The sequence below is a fragment of the Coenobita brevimanus genome, chromosome 102 (genome assembly GCF_032717465.1).
Source record: "Coenobita brevimanus isolate Jiangsu-jjx chromosome 102, ASM3271746v2, whole genome shotgun sequence".
In the NCBI taxonomy this organism is placed as follows: domain Eukaryota; kingdom Metazoa; phylum Arthropoda; class Malacostraca; order Decapoda; family Coenobitidae; genus Coenobita; species Coenobita brevimanus.
This window is the reverse complement of record NC_137055.1, coordinates 33,571,050-33,586,416: the sequence shown is the minus strand read 5'-3', so window position 1 is coordinate 33,586,416 and position 15,367 is coordinate 33,571,050. Positions and strand designations below refer to the sequence as shown.

General features: G+C 44.5%; 1 protein-coding gene across 1 annotated transcript in view; it reads left to right on the top strand.

The window, feature by feature from the left end:
- LOC145415452 (fat-like cadherin-related tumor suppressor homolog) overlaps nt 1–15,367 on the top strand; it is a 693,356-nt gene that overhangs the window by 99,710 nt on the left and 578,279 nt on the right. The window lies entirely within an intron of this gene.

The window sequence follows — 15,367 nt, the reverse complement described above, 5'->3', positions numbered from 1 at the left end:
TGGGCTCGCACAGTGCACGAGAGTTTGGGCGGTGCACGAGCTCGCGTGCTGGGAATTCGCGTTCTAGGAATACATAATCTTATGGGAATAATTACATATGGGCGGTACCCCCTCATTCCTGGACATTTTTTGGCCCTTAGAGACATAATAAAGGTCATACGTTTCAGACATTGTACTAAAGCTATAGCTACAATAACAAAAATATGGGTAGGCACCTTAACAACAGTAGACAACAGGCCTGATGACCTTAAATAACGGGGGTTCCGAGGTGCGGCAACACTTACAGCACCGCACTCCCCACCTCACCAACACTTCCCTCTGCAGACTCCTCTTGATCACCTTCCCCAGGAGCATCAAAGTCACTCACTTTGGCCATAAACCCTTCAAAGTCCAATGCTGACACTTCTGACAGTGCATCCTCTTCATCCTCAACAGGAACAGGAGCAGACGATGTCGATGGTTCCGCTATTTCAACAACCTGAGCCCGCTGTGTGTAGCTTGTTATGAGCGTCTGTCTTCTCCTGTTTATTTCTTCCCTGTGCCTGTCTGTGTAGAAACGGAAGAGTTTGTCAATACCAACCAGAAGTTCCTCCGTTCTTAGGTTGCTCACTTCCTGTTCCTTCACCTCTTCCTTGAGCTTATCCACGGCAGCAAGGATCTTTATAATGTTTGACATACACAGCTCAGTCCTGCCTTCTATCACGCTAGGCTGCTCAACTTGACTCTGTCTGGCGCATCAACATGACGACACGTGATGCGCACTGTGAGGGGTGGTCGTGCACTAGTAGAAAATGGCATTTTTGAGCCACTCCTTGCCTCTGCCTTGCTTTCTGTGCAGTAAACTCGCCCATTAAAGGGTTTTTGGTTATGATTTTTGGTCACTCGTGCACAAGGCGAATCACGCACTGCGGTGACGCGCACTGTGCGAGCCCACTGTATATATATATATATATATATATATATATATATATATATAATCTATCTATCTTTCTATCTATTTATCATCTCTCTCTCTCTCTATGTACATTCAATCCTCGTAAATAGCGTGTTTATAAATCACAGATTTGTAAATCACGGCTAAGTGGCTGTCAGACTGCCGGCATCCTTAAATCACTGTTAACGTCACGAAAATCGCGGACCTAGGCACCGAAGTGGGCCTTTTCCGAGGAGAATCATAAACCGCGGCATTCAATTTGAAAATCGCGACCCAACAACCAATCATATATATATATATATATATATATATATATATATATATATAAATACAGTATGGGTGCAAGGATTGTATGGGTGAGGATGAAAGTAGGTATACAAGCATGGGCAATTGTATGTGTGTATGCTCCAACAGGGGATCGAGTGGCAAGAGTGAAAGATGAGTTTTGGGCGAGAGTAGAAGCATGTATGGACAAGTTTGAGAGGAGCGAGAGAGTGCTGTTGATTGGAGACATGAATGGCAAAGTTGGGAATGTACGAGTGGACGGAGTGGTTGGTCAGTGGGGTGTGCCAGCTGAAGTAGATGGGAATGGTAGTGCTTTGGTGGACATCTGTGCTGGTAAGGGGTTAGCAATAGCCAACACCTACTTTCGTCATAAGATGGTCCACCGCTATACATGGAGAGTAATGAGGAGGATGGATGGTGAACTTATTGAACGAAAGGCAATGATAGACTACGTGTGTGTGGATGAGCGAATGAGAAGACAAGTGTTGGATGCAAGAGTGTGGAGAGGGTGGGGGAATGGAGTCTCGGACCATCACTTAGTGATGGCCAAGGTAGAGCTGCAAAGAAAGTGGTTGAGGAGACGAAGGGGAAGACAGGAGGAAGCAGCTCCTGTGAGAAGAGTGGAGAAACTGCAAGATAGTGAGAAAATGACAGAGTATAAGAGCATAGTGGAAGAAAGATTGGGAAGGTATGAGCTAGAGCAGATGGAAGGGGTGGAAGACGTATGTAAGATATTCACGGAAGAGATAGGCGCAGCGTGTGAGGCGGTTTGTGGAGTGAGGAGGAGATGCAAGGGTGTGCAAGGGACAGCATGGTGGAATGATGAGGTGAAACGAGCTGTGGAACAAAAGAAGAAGGCATATGGTGAATGGTTGGCGAGTATAGGTAGGGGAGAAGATGAGAGAGAGAAGAGAGAGGTATATATGAGCAGGAGAAGGGAGGTTAAGAGACTGGTGAAGGAGAGTAAGAAGAAAGTGGATGAAGAGTTTGGGAGGAATCTGAGTGTGAAATGGAGGGAGAATAAGAAATTGTTTTGGAAGGAGGTAAAGAAAGTAAGGCAGTGTGAAAGAGGAAATAGTAGGGGAGTGAAAGATAGGAATAATAGATTGTTGGTGGAGAAGAGAGAGAAATTGAGGAGATGGAAGGAGCACTTTGAGGATTTGTTGAATGTAGAGAGTGAGAGCAGTGTGAGTATAAGTGGCTGGGGAATGGCTGGGAGAAGAAGAGATGAGAGGAGGGAGGAAGAGATCAGTAGGGCGGAAGTAGAGGAAGCGATGAAGAAGATTAAGCTGGGAAAGGCCCCAGGAATTGATGGAGTGTGTGGTGAAATGCTTAGGTATGGGGGTGAGATTTTTGTGGAGTGAATATGGAAGTTGTGTAGATTGACTTGGTAAGAGGGAAGGGTTCCAGAGGACTGGAAATCAGGTATAATTGTTCCTCTGTACAAAGGAAAAGGGGAGAGAGAAGTATGTGGTAACCATAGGGGTATTTGCCTTCTTAGTGTGACTGGTAAAATATATGGTAGAATACTCATTGATAGGGTTAGGCATATGACAGAGGAGCTAGTTGGAGAAGAACAAGGGGGATTTAGGAAGGGAAAAGAGTGTGTAGATCAGATATTTGTTCTAAGATGTTTAGTGGAGAAGTATCTAGAGAAGGGAAGGAAAGTGTATGCTGCCTTCATGGACTTGGAGAAAGCTTATGACAGAATAGATAGGCAAGGTATGTGGAAGGTATTAAGAATATATGGAGTGGAGGGGAAATTGTTGAGTGCTGTGAAGAGTATGTACAAGGGAGCTAGGGCTTCAGTGCGAGTGGATGGTGAGCTGAGTGAGTTCTTTGATCTCAATGTGGGACTGAAACAGGGGTGTGTGATGTCTCCATGGCTGTTTAATATATATATGGATGGGGTTGTAAAAGAGATGCAAGGTAGGGCAGTGGATGTGGGGCTGGCCCTAATGAATGAGGGTGAGATTTGGAAGCTTCCGGTGTTGCTGTTTGCTGATGATACAGTATTGTTGAGTGAAGATGAATGGGAGTTGCAAGGTTTGGTGAATGAATTTGGGACAGTATGTAGGAGGAGGAAGCTGAAAGTTAATGTAAACAAAAGTAAAGTTATGGTGTTTGAGAGGAATGAAGTCACAGAGTGTGCAGTGAGGTTGGATGGTGAGGATATGGAGAATGTGAGTGCATTCAGGTACTTGAGTAGTGTGATGAGTAAGGATGGAACTTTGGGGGATGAAGTACGTGAAAGGGTACAGCAGGGAAGAAAGGTTGTTGGTACACTGAAAGCCGTGATGAGAAATAGGGAGGTGAGTATGGAAGTTAAGAAGTCACTGCATGATGGTATTGTGATCCCTACCCTGACGTATGGAAGCGAGGCATTGACCTTGCAAGAGGGGAACAAGTCAAGAGTGAGAGCAGTGGAAATGAGTTACTTGAGAGGAGCATGTGGAGTGACGTGGAGGGACAGGTTGACGAATGAAGAAGTGAAGGAACGTTGTGGGGTAGATGTGGATGTGGTTGAAAAGATTAGGAGAAATACACTGAGGTGGTTTGGACATGTGGAGAGAATGGAGAATGAAAGACTGACTAAGAGGGTGTATGTAGGTGAGGTGGAGGGAGGGAGAGGGAGGGGTAGACCGAGGATGAGGTGGAGGGATGGAGATGAGAGGTATATGAGGGGGGGGGTGAGTTGGGGGGGAGGGTAGTCAATTGGTGGGTGACAGGGTGACTTGGAGGCGTTTTGTCTGCGGCCACCCTTTGCGGGATTGGGGCGTCGGTTTATAGATAGATAGATAGATAGATATAGGTGAGAAGACAGGAAGAAATCAGTAGGATAGAAGTTGTGGAAGCAATGAAGAAAGTTAAATTGGGGAAAGCCCCAGGAATTGATGGAGTGTGTGGTGAAATGCTAAAGCATGGGGAAGAGATAGTAGTAGAATGGATGTGGAAAATGTGCAGACTGGCCTGGGAAGAAGGTAGAGTCCCGGAGGATTGGAAGTCAGGTATAATTATTCCTTTGTACAAAGGAAAAGGGGAAAAAGTAGTGTGTGGTAATCATAGGGGCATTTGTCTTCTTAGTATAATAGGAAAAGAGTATGGTAGGATACTTATTGACAGAGTTAGAGAAAGAACAGAGGAATTAGTTGGAGAAAAACAGGGAGGCTTTAGGAAGGGAAGAGGTTGTGTAGATCAGATATTCATTCTTAGATCTTTAGTGGAAAAGTTTCTAGAGAAGGGAAAGAAGTTGTATGTGGCTTTCATGGATTTGGAGAAACCATATGACAGTGTGGATAGACAAGGATTGTGGAAAGTATTAAGAATATATGGAGTAGATGGGAAGTTGTTGAATGCTGTGAAGAGTATGTATGATGGTGCTATGGCTGCAGTGCGTGTGGATGGTGAACTAAGTGAATTTTTCTCTTTGAAGGTTGGATTGAAACAGGGATGTGTCATGTCTCCATGGTTGTTCAATCTGTACATGGATTGGGTAATAAAAGAGGTACAAGGTAGGGTAGTGGATGTTGAAGTGGCCCTGATGAGAGAGGATAGTGTTTGGAAACTCCCTGTACTGTTGTTTGCAGATGATACTGTGTTGTTGAGTGAAGACGAAGGGGAGCTGCAAGGCTTCATGGATGAGTTTGGGAGAGTGTGTAAGAAATGGAATCTAAAGGTGAATGTAGGGAAGAGTAAAGTGATGGTCTTTGAGAGAGGTGAAGTCAGTGAATGTACAGCGAGGTTGGATGGTGAGGAATTTGAAAATGTGAGTATGTTTAAGTACTTGGGTGGTGAGATGAGTAAGGATGGAGGTTTGGAGGGTGAAGTGCTTGAAAGGGTACAGCAGGGAAGAAAGGTTGCTGGTTCTTTGAAAGCAGTGATAAGAAGCAGGGAAGTGAGCATGGAAGTGAAAAAGTTACTACATGATAGTATTGTGTACCAACTCTAACGTATGGAAGTGAAGCTTGGATGTTGTTGGAAGGACACAAGTCAAGAGTGAGAGCAGTGGAAATGAGTTATTTAAGAGGAGCCTGTGGAGTCACGTGGAGAGACAGGCTGATGAATGAGGATTTAAAGGAGCATTGTGGTGTGGATGTGGATGTGATAGGAAGTGTTATGAGGAACACAATGAGTTGGTTTGGCCATTTGGAGAGGATGGAGGGTGAGAGACTGACGAAGAGAGTGTATGTGAGTGAGGTGGAGGGGGGACGAGGGAGGGGGAGGCCAAGGATGAGATGGAGGGATGGGGTGGAGAGGTATATGAGAGAGGGATGTGTGAGTTGGGAACGGGGTAGTGAAATGGCGGGGGACAGGGCGACGTGGAGGTGATTTGTTTGTTGCCACCCCAAACAGGATTGAGGCGTCTGGCAATAGATATATATATATATATATATATATATATATATATATATATATATATACAGTAATCCCTCCACTATCCGATGTAATAGAGCCAACGGCATGTCCGGAAAGTGGTCCTGTCCGGATAGTGGGCCCCAGCCTTTTGGACTTGTACTTATGGACCTGAACTCAGAAAAACACCTATACAACTCCCTCTGGACATGCATAGCACCTATTTAAGACCCAAATCACACCAATAAGGGACATAAAAGACTGAAATAAATGCTAAAGAACCAGAGAATGAGGTTTTAGAGTTGAGTTTATACAATATTTAACAATCTGGGTACTGACAACAAGTCTCTGGCTCCTGGACTAGTAGTTATGGACCCTAACCTAGCCTAACTCAGAAAAACACCTCCGTACTGCACATGTACTGTATAGCACCTAAGACCCTATTCACACCAATAAGGGACATAAAAGAGTGAAATGAGGTTTTAGAGGTAAGTATGGAAAATACAGTACAATATGAAACATTCTGGGTACTTACAACAAGTCCCTGGCTCCTGGACTGGTACTTATGAACCCTAACCCAGCCTAATTTTGAAAGCCACCTAAATAACTCCCTACCGGACATGCATAGCAAATGTTTAAACCTATTTAAGACTCTATTCACATCAATAATGGACATAAAGCTTGAGATAAACGAAAAGGAACCAAAGCATGAGGAATTAGAAGTGACTGTACCTCATCCAGGGTAATTACAGCACATTTGTAGCCGCCTTTTGTAAGGTTTTGGCAGTGATGAAAATGCTCTTGAAGCACGTACAGTAATCCAGTGTTGTGCTGCACTTACAGTAATTCTTTGCACTGTGAGTTATAACTGTTTAACACTGCACATTGTTAATTGCACCAGGCCAGTTTAAAACCGCCGTTTGCACTCCACAGCTAATCCTTTGCACTCTAAATTCTAATTTCTAAATTCTAATTCTTAACACTACACAACACTGTGAATTCCCGTGTGTTCTAGTGGCGAGGTATTGCAGTTTATTCACTGTTTATTCACAAAAAACAAGCGCCTGTGGTTTGCACTGCTATAAGCATCTGCTCTCGATCGGAGTTTGGCTGTGACTGTTGATGATCGCGGGGTAACAGATTTGCCAGATCGCAACAGCCACATTACCAATCTCCTCAACTTTCATTACCAAATTTAACTTTTCATTACCAATTTTGTAAAGCTAGCATTTATTCTTCACTAATTATATATACAAGTGGAAATACATGTAATCACTCTCCTTATAATTAACACCATGTTGATTATTTTCATGGTATGTAGAGTAGCAGATTAATCAGAGAGAGCAAACAATCCACCATTTCCGTCCTGTGTATCCTCATACTTGTGAAAAATCCATTTGGTAATCCATTATTCTGATTCATTACCAAACGAATTTTTCATTACCAAATTGGCCCACACTTGGTAATGAAAAATACCAAATGGCAACCCTGACAGGGGAGGGGGGAGGGGGAGGAAGGAAGGGGTGAAGGGACCATGGTGTAACAGCTGTTCGGCACCACGCGGCAATTTCAAATTACGAGAGGGAAAAAAGTCAGATTTTTTCAAATTTTTTGCGGTTTTTGGCCCATTTTGGGAATGTTGGATCCCGGGATGATTATGTCCGGTTAGTGGGGATGTTCGGATATTGGGCGTTCGGATATTAGAGGGATTACTGTAAACACTTTTTATTATATACATTGTGTTCTAGAAATGCGTTATTTAAGAGTTAGACGACTATTACGATATGTAGCAATACAGCGTCTGAATTAACATTATTAACAATATTAAGGCATTTTAACAGTGTGTGTACAGACACCATGTATTCCCAGACCTAGTCATGGTATGACACGTGCATAACATACACATACTTATTTACTCAGGAGTATTGTGTACATACTTACGGTGAGCAGTGTTTAGCTGCTACGTGTCGGAAATGTAGCAGACAACAGCGGTACTTGGTAACACAGCATGAACGTAGCCCATGCCAGAATGTCCGATGCTGCAGCTCGGCACAGGTATAAGGTTTGTTCGGGGTTCGAGACTTCGCAGGTTATTCGATTCCAAACTGTAGTCGCGTTGTGGGCGGTATGCATTCACAGGGCCAGACACCCTCTGGCTCGCTGGCAGGTATGTGCATTCACAGTACAGTGCCAACATTACGAATGGAGAAAGACACCCACAGTAAGGGACGGCTGAATGTAATGTATGCCAGAACATTTCGGCAGCAGCATGCTCCCCTTATTTTCTTTTGTCATTGATGAGGGCAGCAGGATGCCGCCGACACTGTCTCGCATAAAATAAAATCCAGACATCACCTACTGTGGGTTTGTTTCCCCACTGAAACTCATCACGTCACTGTGATAACTATCCATGTTAGTATTACTGGAGTAATAATATCACTATTGCTAAACTTTGCTAGTTCCACGATGCCAACTGTACATTATGTTGTGTACTGGAGTGGTTGATTCAGCCAGCTTGTGTAATACGCAAACACCGTAGGCTTTGGAAGGAGATTACAGATACGTAGGTGGTTACATGATTTTCCGTTATCCCATGATAAGCACAGGCGATGGGCATTGTTATGGGGCGGTATTACGGCCACAGTATGGTATGTTTTTGATACAGTATTAATGGTGTTCCCATACTTTTCCTACACAGGTATAAAAGTTGGAACCATACACCTTCCCAGAACAGGTAGATATGCCTATTTGTTATGGTGAAGCACGTATGCAGCAGGAAGCACAGCGGCTGTATACAGCAAAATTCCCATTGCAATGTCAATCACATTATCAGACATGCACTCACATACACAGTCGGCTGAGACTGGCAGACTGCGCAGGTAAACCTCGGAGGGTCCGTGCACCTTACAAAGAGGAGGCTGGGTTGGACGCTGTTGCTGACAATCCTAGGCCTAGTGTTTGTTCAGTTGCGCATGATGTAGGGGTTAGTCCAACATCAGTGTGGCGAACGCTACATGAACAGTTACTGTATCCGTACCATATTCAGAGGGTACAGGCATTATTTCCTGCTGACTATCCAAGATGATTGGAGTTCTGCCAATGGGTCATAAATCGAACATCACACAATGACTACTTTTGTAATGTTGTATTGTTCACAGATGAAGCATCATTTGCCAGAACAGCCATATTCAGTACCCATAATATGCATTATTGAGATGAGGAGAACCCACACATCACGTGGAACAGAGGCCATCAGCAGAGGTTCTCAATCAATGTATGGTGTGGTGTACTTGGGGATTGTCTTTTGGGTCCTCATGTCCTTCCCGGCCGTCTGACAGGGGAAACATCTGTGGACTTATTACAAAACACTTTACCATGCCTACTGGAAGATGTATCCAAAGCCACACGGACAGCAGCGTGGTTTATGCACAATGGAGCCCCCGCTCATAGTAGCCATATTGTACAGTCATGAAAAAAACTATCGTTACCCTTCAGAGCTACACGCTATGACACAACAATGAAGTGTTGTGGAATGACGGGACAGGGAAGTTTGTACCGCTCACCGGTCAGTGTCATTTATATGAGACACAGATATTAGAATTTGTGCTAGAGATAATGAAAGCTAATTAGATCGTTTGGCCTCTGTGCATAGAGACAATACGTTTTATTATCTGGCACCAAATTCATTAAATAAAAATTTAACTGAATGGTGTAGAGTCGGCAATACACATGCAGACGGGCAATGAGTATGTGCATCCATGCCAGACATATGATAGTAATTCAGCTGATACAAGCCAAGTTAATAAATTTCAATGTAATAATGATATGTATTGCTTTTAAACATATAATAAATGCAGAGCGATTATAGCCCCTTGTGCACTTTGTGACGTCTCCATAATGCATAACATGGATATACCACACCCCATCCATATTAACTCTGAAGCATCCATCTGAAGCATTTAACTACTCATGTAAAGCAATCAAATGAACTCCTACACCCCTACTAGACTATAAAAAAAAAAAAAAAAAAAAAAAAAATAGTTTTAATACCCTTCACAATAATTTATTGGTTGTATTCTATAGATATTAAGTGTTGAATAGTAGGAAAATAATAAACATGGCGAGTTTCATTATTAAAACCCTGCAGGGCGCTCAGGGTAACACAAAAATTTCCTATATGTTTCCTTGCCATATGGCTCATTCTTGTTCATTATCCCAACTCTTGTAATGGGATTGTGATATGGGAACACTACATAGGGGAGGGGCAAACAGCAAGGACCTGCCCACATAGCCCACCTAACATTCGTTTTGCATCGAACATTCCTGGGGGTAACGATAGTTTTTCTTTTGACTGTATGCGAGTATTTAGTTCATACATTTCATGGTAGACGTATTGCAAATGGTGGGTCCATAGCATGGCCACCAAGGTCCCCAGATTTAAACCTAATAGATTTTTTCCTGTGGGATCACTTGAAATCCCTTGTGTATGCAACACCTGTCAACGGGGAGGAGGATTTACTCACACGTATCCAGGATGCCTGCAATCACGTTCGCAATACACCAGGTGTATTTGCATATGTTCGGCAATCCATGATCCACTGATGTAACCTATGTATTCAGGTTCGGGGCGGGTGCATTCAACATTTGTTGTAAGGTGTGATGGCATTGTATCCTAACTTAAATATGTTATTCCCATTATGTTTGTGTAATACGTATGTTGTGTCCTTTACCTTGTCTGTATGTACTAGATAAGCATTACCTAATTTAAGTACATATATGTACTGCTTACATGGATGTTTTATGCTCACATGTTATTAAATGTTCAACTGCTGGTAACAGTTCCGTTTGTACCTGTTCAATACACGGTGTGGAAAATAAACTTGTACGTATTTCTCTGTACGTGAAATAATCCGACAGTCCATGCATGTGTGTTTAATGTCACGAAGGTGCATGGTATCAGTGAGGTACTGATCAAATGCATTGGGTTACCCCTGCATGTCTGTGCTCTGACATATCATTTATTAGGTAACCTCCCAGGTCCATGTTCCAGTTCATTCTCTTCTAGAATACAATGTGTTGATGTAGCCATGTAGGTACATAATGAAACACACAACAGCCAAGTACCAGGATGCAGCCACCGGTTCACATGGGAGCAGGGAGGGGGAGTCGATGTTTCGGAAACGTGACCAGTAATCGTCCCTCTCCCTCCCGCAGTATTGCCAACACATCACTACGTTCCTTAATGGTCGTTTATCTCATAAATACAGTAATCACTCTAATATCCGGACGCCCAATATCCGAACATCCCCACTAACCGAACCTTATCATCCTGGGATCAAACATTCCCAAAATGGTCCGAAAATCCAAAAAAATTGGAAAAAAAATCGATTTTTTGCCGTCCGTAATTTGAACTTGCTGCGCGCGCCGCGTGAGAGCATTGTTTTGGTTCGTCATTCCTCCGACGTCCGATAGAGCGCCGCTGCATCCTCCCCACTTCCCGCCTGTCTCTCACCGCGACAAGACCTACGCTCTTCGCCATGGCTGCCCACGTGCTCGCTTTTGTGGTGGTGCCGTACTTGCTGCAAGGCCTCCTGCTGCTCTCTGCCCTACTCTTAGTGTGTGTGATGATGGCCCCGCCTCCTGAGAAAAGGAAGAGAGTGGTGTTGACTCTGGAGAAGAAACGGGAGATATTGGAGAAGGTTGATGCGGGTTGGTCTTCCTCTCGCGTTCTCCGCGAGTTCAACCTGGCCCGGTCGACTTTGTTTGATATCAAGCGTTCCCGAGACAAGCTCATGCAGTACACGGCTGACTTCTCGTCGAGAAGCAAACGCAACGTGGAGAGGAAGGTTATGTTTACGCCCAAGTATGCAGAGATCGACCGCTCCACGTTGATTTGGTATCGACAGCAACGTGCAGCTGGTGTGATGGTACGTGGAACGGAGCTGAAGGCTGCTGCTGAGAAGTTTGCAAGGCTTCACGACGCCCTAGACTTCAAGGCATCCGAGGGTTGGCTCTTCGCGTTCAAGTTGCGACATGGCCTTACTAACCGTAAAGCACATGGCGAAGCATTGGACGCTAACGAGGATGGAGTGGACGAGTTTCGGCACAAGGTGAAAGGCTTGATCGACAGGGAGGGCCTCACTCTCGGTCAAGTCTATAACGCTGACGAAACTGGCCTATTCTATCGCTCGGTGCCAACGAACACTCTCGCCGATGAGACAGAGAAGCGTGTACCTGCCCGCAAGCTTTCTAAGGAACGGATATCTGCTTTGTGTTGTGCCAATGCTAACGGCATGCACCGGCTTAAGCCCGTTATTGTTGGCCGTGCAAAGCAGCCTCGGTGCCTTCGTGGGGTGATGGATGTCCTTCCTGTCGTATGGTACCATTCTTTGAAAGCATGGTTCACAGCTGTGATTTTCAAAGACTGGTTTCACCATCACTTCGTCAAGGAGGTCATACATTACCAGACGAAGACACTGGGAATTCCTCGCGACCAGGTAAAGGCTCTCCTTCTCCTCGACAATGCACCTGCCCACCCGTGCAACAAGGACTTGGTTGCTGAGAATGGCCGTATTAGGTGCATGTTTCTGCCACCTAATACGACTGCTCTCATTCAACCAATGGACCAAGGAGTGATCGTGGCAACAAAGCGCCTGTACCGTCGGAAGTTCCTGGACGAGGTGATGGTGGTTCTCGAGGACGAGGACGAGCGCAGGGAAGGACGTGACACTCGAGGCAAGCGGACTTTGGAAAACCTTCGCCGCTACAACATCAAGTCTGCGCTGTACAACTGGGCTAGTGCATGGAAGGAAGTCCCTGTGAAAACTCTTGAAAATGGTTGGTCTCGTCTGCTTCTCGGAACAGATGTGGAGTACGATTTCCTAGGGTTTGACGTGGATGACTTCCATGCACGGCTACGTACGCACGGCGACGATGTTGATGTGGACGATGTTCGTGAGTGGTTGGACGACGACGAGGGCGATCCTGGGTATCAGACGTAGTCTGATATCGAGATCGCGTCTTCGGTTGCTGGTGTCAGTCCCGAACTTGAAGATTCCGACGACGAAGGCGATGATGATGCAGACTCCGCCCAGCAGGACACTACTCCAGCCATCCCCAAGCTGAGCGCACTCCGGGAACATCTAGAGTTCGTCCTAGACTACCTGGAACACCCGGACTGTGACAGGGAGATGGGGCCCTTGGGACTCGTGGAGGAAGTGCGTGCTTTCCGGCAACGCATCATCAATCGCCAGAATCGTCGGTCCTTGCGTCAGTCAACGATTGACAGTTTTTTCAGGCCCGTGACCCCCGCTGTGCCAAGCCCTGGTTCCACTCCGTTGCCTCCCCAAGACAGGCCCTCATGCTCCGAGCCACAGCCCAGCACATCAGCTACAGTGGAGTCACCGCTCGACGTGAGTTTGCGGCTGTCTTCAGAGTCTTCTGTAGTCGGTACGCCATCACCACTACCCACCGATGCACCCCTTGGACGCCTGCCAGTGATACTCTCAGGCTCTGACAGTGAATAAACAGCAAGAACTTCTCCACTAGACCACACGGGAATTTTGAGTGTTGTGCAGTGAAAAAAACGGTGTGTTGTGTTAAGGTTTTCAAGTTGGGAGAAAAGACTAAGTAGAAAAGAAATTTAACGTAACTAACCTTCTTTGTTTTGGCTTTGGAAACTTAAAAAAACTTGGGAAAAGTTAATGTGCAACACTTAAATTTAATGGAACATTATTTGGACTAAAGTGAACACTGTGAAAAGAACGGACTTCTGTGTGTTAGTGACTAAGTTCAGTGCAAGACTTCAGGAAGAGTGTAGTGCAAGTGCTTCAGGAAATCGTTCTTACTGTCAGAGTCCGAGAGGAGGCGGTTATTCATCGAGGTGGCCAGGGACTTGCTGTAAGTAGCCAAAATGTTTCATGTTGTACTATTTTCCATATTATATTTACCAGAATGTTTCATATTGTATTTTTTCCCATACTATACTTACCAGAAAGTGTCATACTGTACTTCTTTCCATACTAAACTTACCTCATGCATGTGCAGTAGGAATGTGTTTTTCAGAGTTCGGTTAGGTTCGGTTAGGTTAGGTTCGGTTAGAGTCCATAAGTACCAGAATGTTTATTAATGTATGAACATACTTCTAAACCCACATTTTATGTGTCTATTGCATTTATTTCAGTCATTTATGTGCCTTATTGGTGTGATTTGGGTGTTAAATAGGTGCTATGCATGTCCGGAGGGAGTTGTATAGGTGTTTCTCTGTGTTAGGGTCCGTAAGTACAAGTCCATAAGCTGGGGCCCAATATCCGGACAAAACCAATATCCGAACCTACCGATGGCTCTATTGATCCGGATATTGGAGTGATTACTGTAGAATGCATTTCTAGAACACATTGTATACAATAAAATATGTTTAGTTTCCACAATGCAACCGACTCTCTAAATTTGATGCAACAATTACAAAACACCCTGTATACATATATATCTATCTATCTATCTATTGCCAGATGCCATAATCCTGTAAGGGGTGGCCATTTGACATTGAGTTATTTGTTTTATGGGGAGAGGCACTAACCCTCCACCAACCCACAAGTTGACATGTAGGGAGTACGTGTATATATATATTCAGTATATATATATATATATATATTTATATATATATATACCTGTATATTATATAGATAGATAGATAGATAGATAAGTATATGTACCAGTATATATTTTTTATTTGCACAACCTTGATAAGCTGGAAATTGTTAAAGTACTCTGAGGTGATTTAGCTACATGGAGAGTGTGGAGAATGAGAACCTGGTTAGGAGAGCATATGTGAGTGAGTTATTTTATTATTATTATTATTTAGTGGTAGGTGGGGGCGCTCATCATCCACTCACTCAGTGTACTGCTGCTTTGAGTGTCTGCCTTTCCTGTTCTCCTTCCTTCCTCTTCTGTCTTTCTTTCCTTTGTACTTTCCTCTTCCTTCTGCCTACAGGTGACTTTACACTCCTGCTTCTGTCTTTCTTTCCTTCATTCTTTCCTCTTTCTTTTGCCTCTGGGTCACTCTACACTGAGTGACAAGCCATATGGTTTTTTGTACACCAGGAAACCATTTACCATGCTGGGTGGCAACCATATAACCAGATTATGGTGCCTGGTGGTTTAGTGGGTAATTAAGGCACTCCAATCAGATTGAGCCTGTGTAGGTTGATATCCAAGGGGTAGTTGGAGTTTATTGCTCACTGATGACACTCAGGGATGAGTGAGGCTGGTCACTCTCATCTTAAATGTCAGGACCAACTTGCCTAGCCCCAGGGTCCTGCGCTTCTCATGGGGCAACATAGGATTGGATGATGGATGGATGGATTAGTAGTGGTAGGCAGAGGCACTCACCATCCACTCACTCAGTGTAGTGCTGCTTTGGGTGTCTGCCCTTTCCCCTTTCCTTCCTTCCTCTTCTTTCTTTCTTTCCTTCCCTCATTCTTCTTCCTTCTGCCTACAGGTGACTTTATACTCCCTGTTCTTTCTTTCATTCATGCTTTCCTTTTCCTTCTGCCTGTGGGTGACTCTACTCTGAGTGACAAACTAAATGGTGTCCAGTACACCAGGAAACCATTTACTATGCTAGGTGGCAACAACATAACCAACTTATGGCACGTGGTGGTTTAGTGGGTAGGTAAGGCATTCCAATGGGATTGAGCCAATGCAGGTGTATTTCCAAGGGATGATTGAGGTTATTGCTCACGTAATGCCACTCAGGGATGAGTGAGGCTGGTCACTCTCATCTTAAATGTCAGG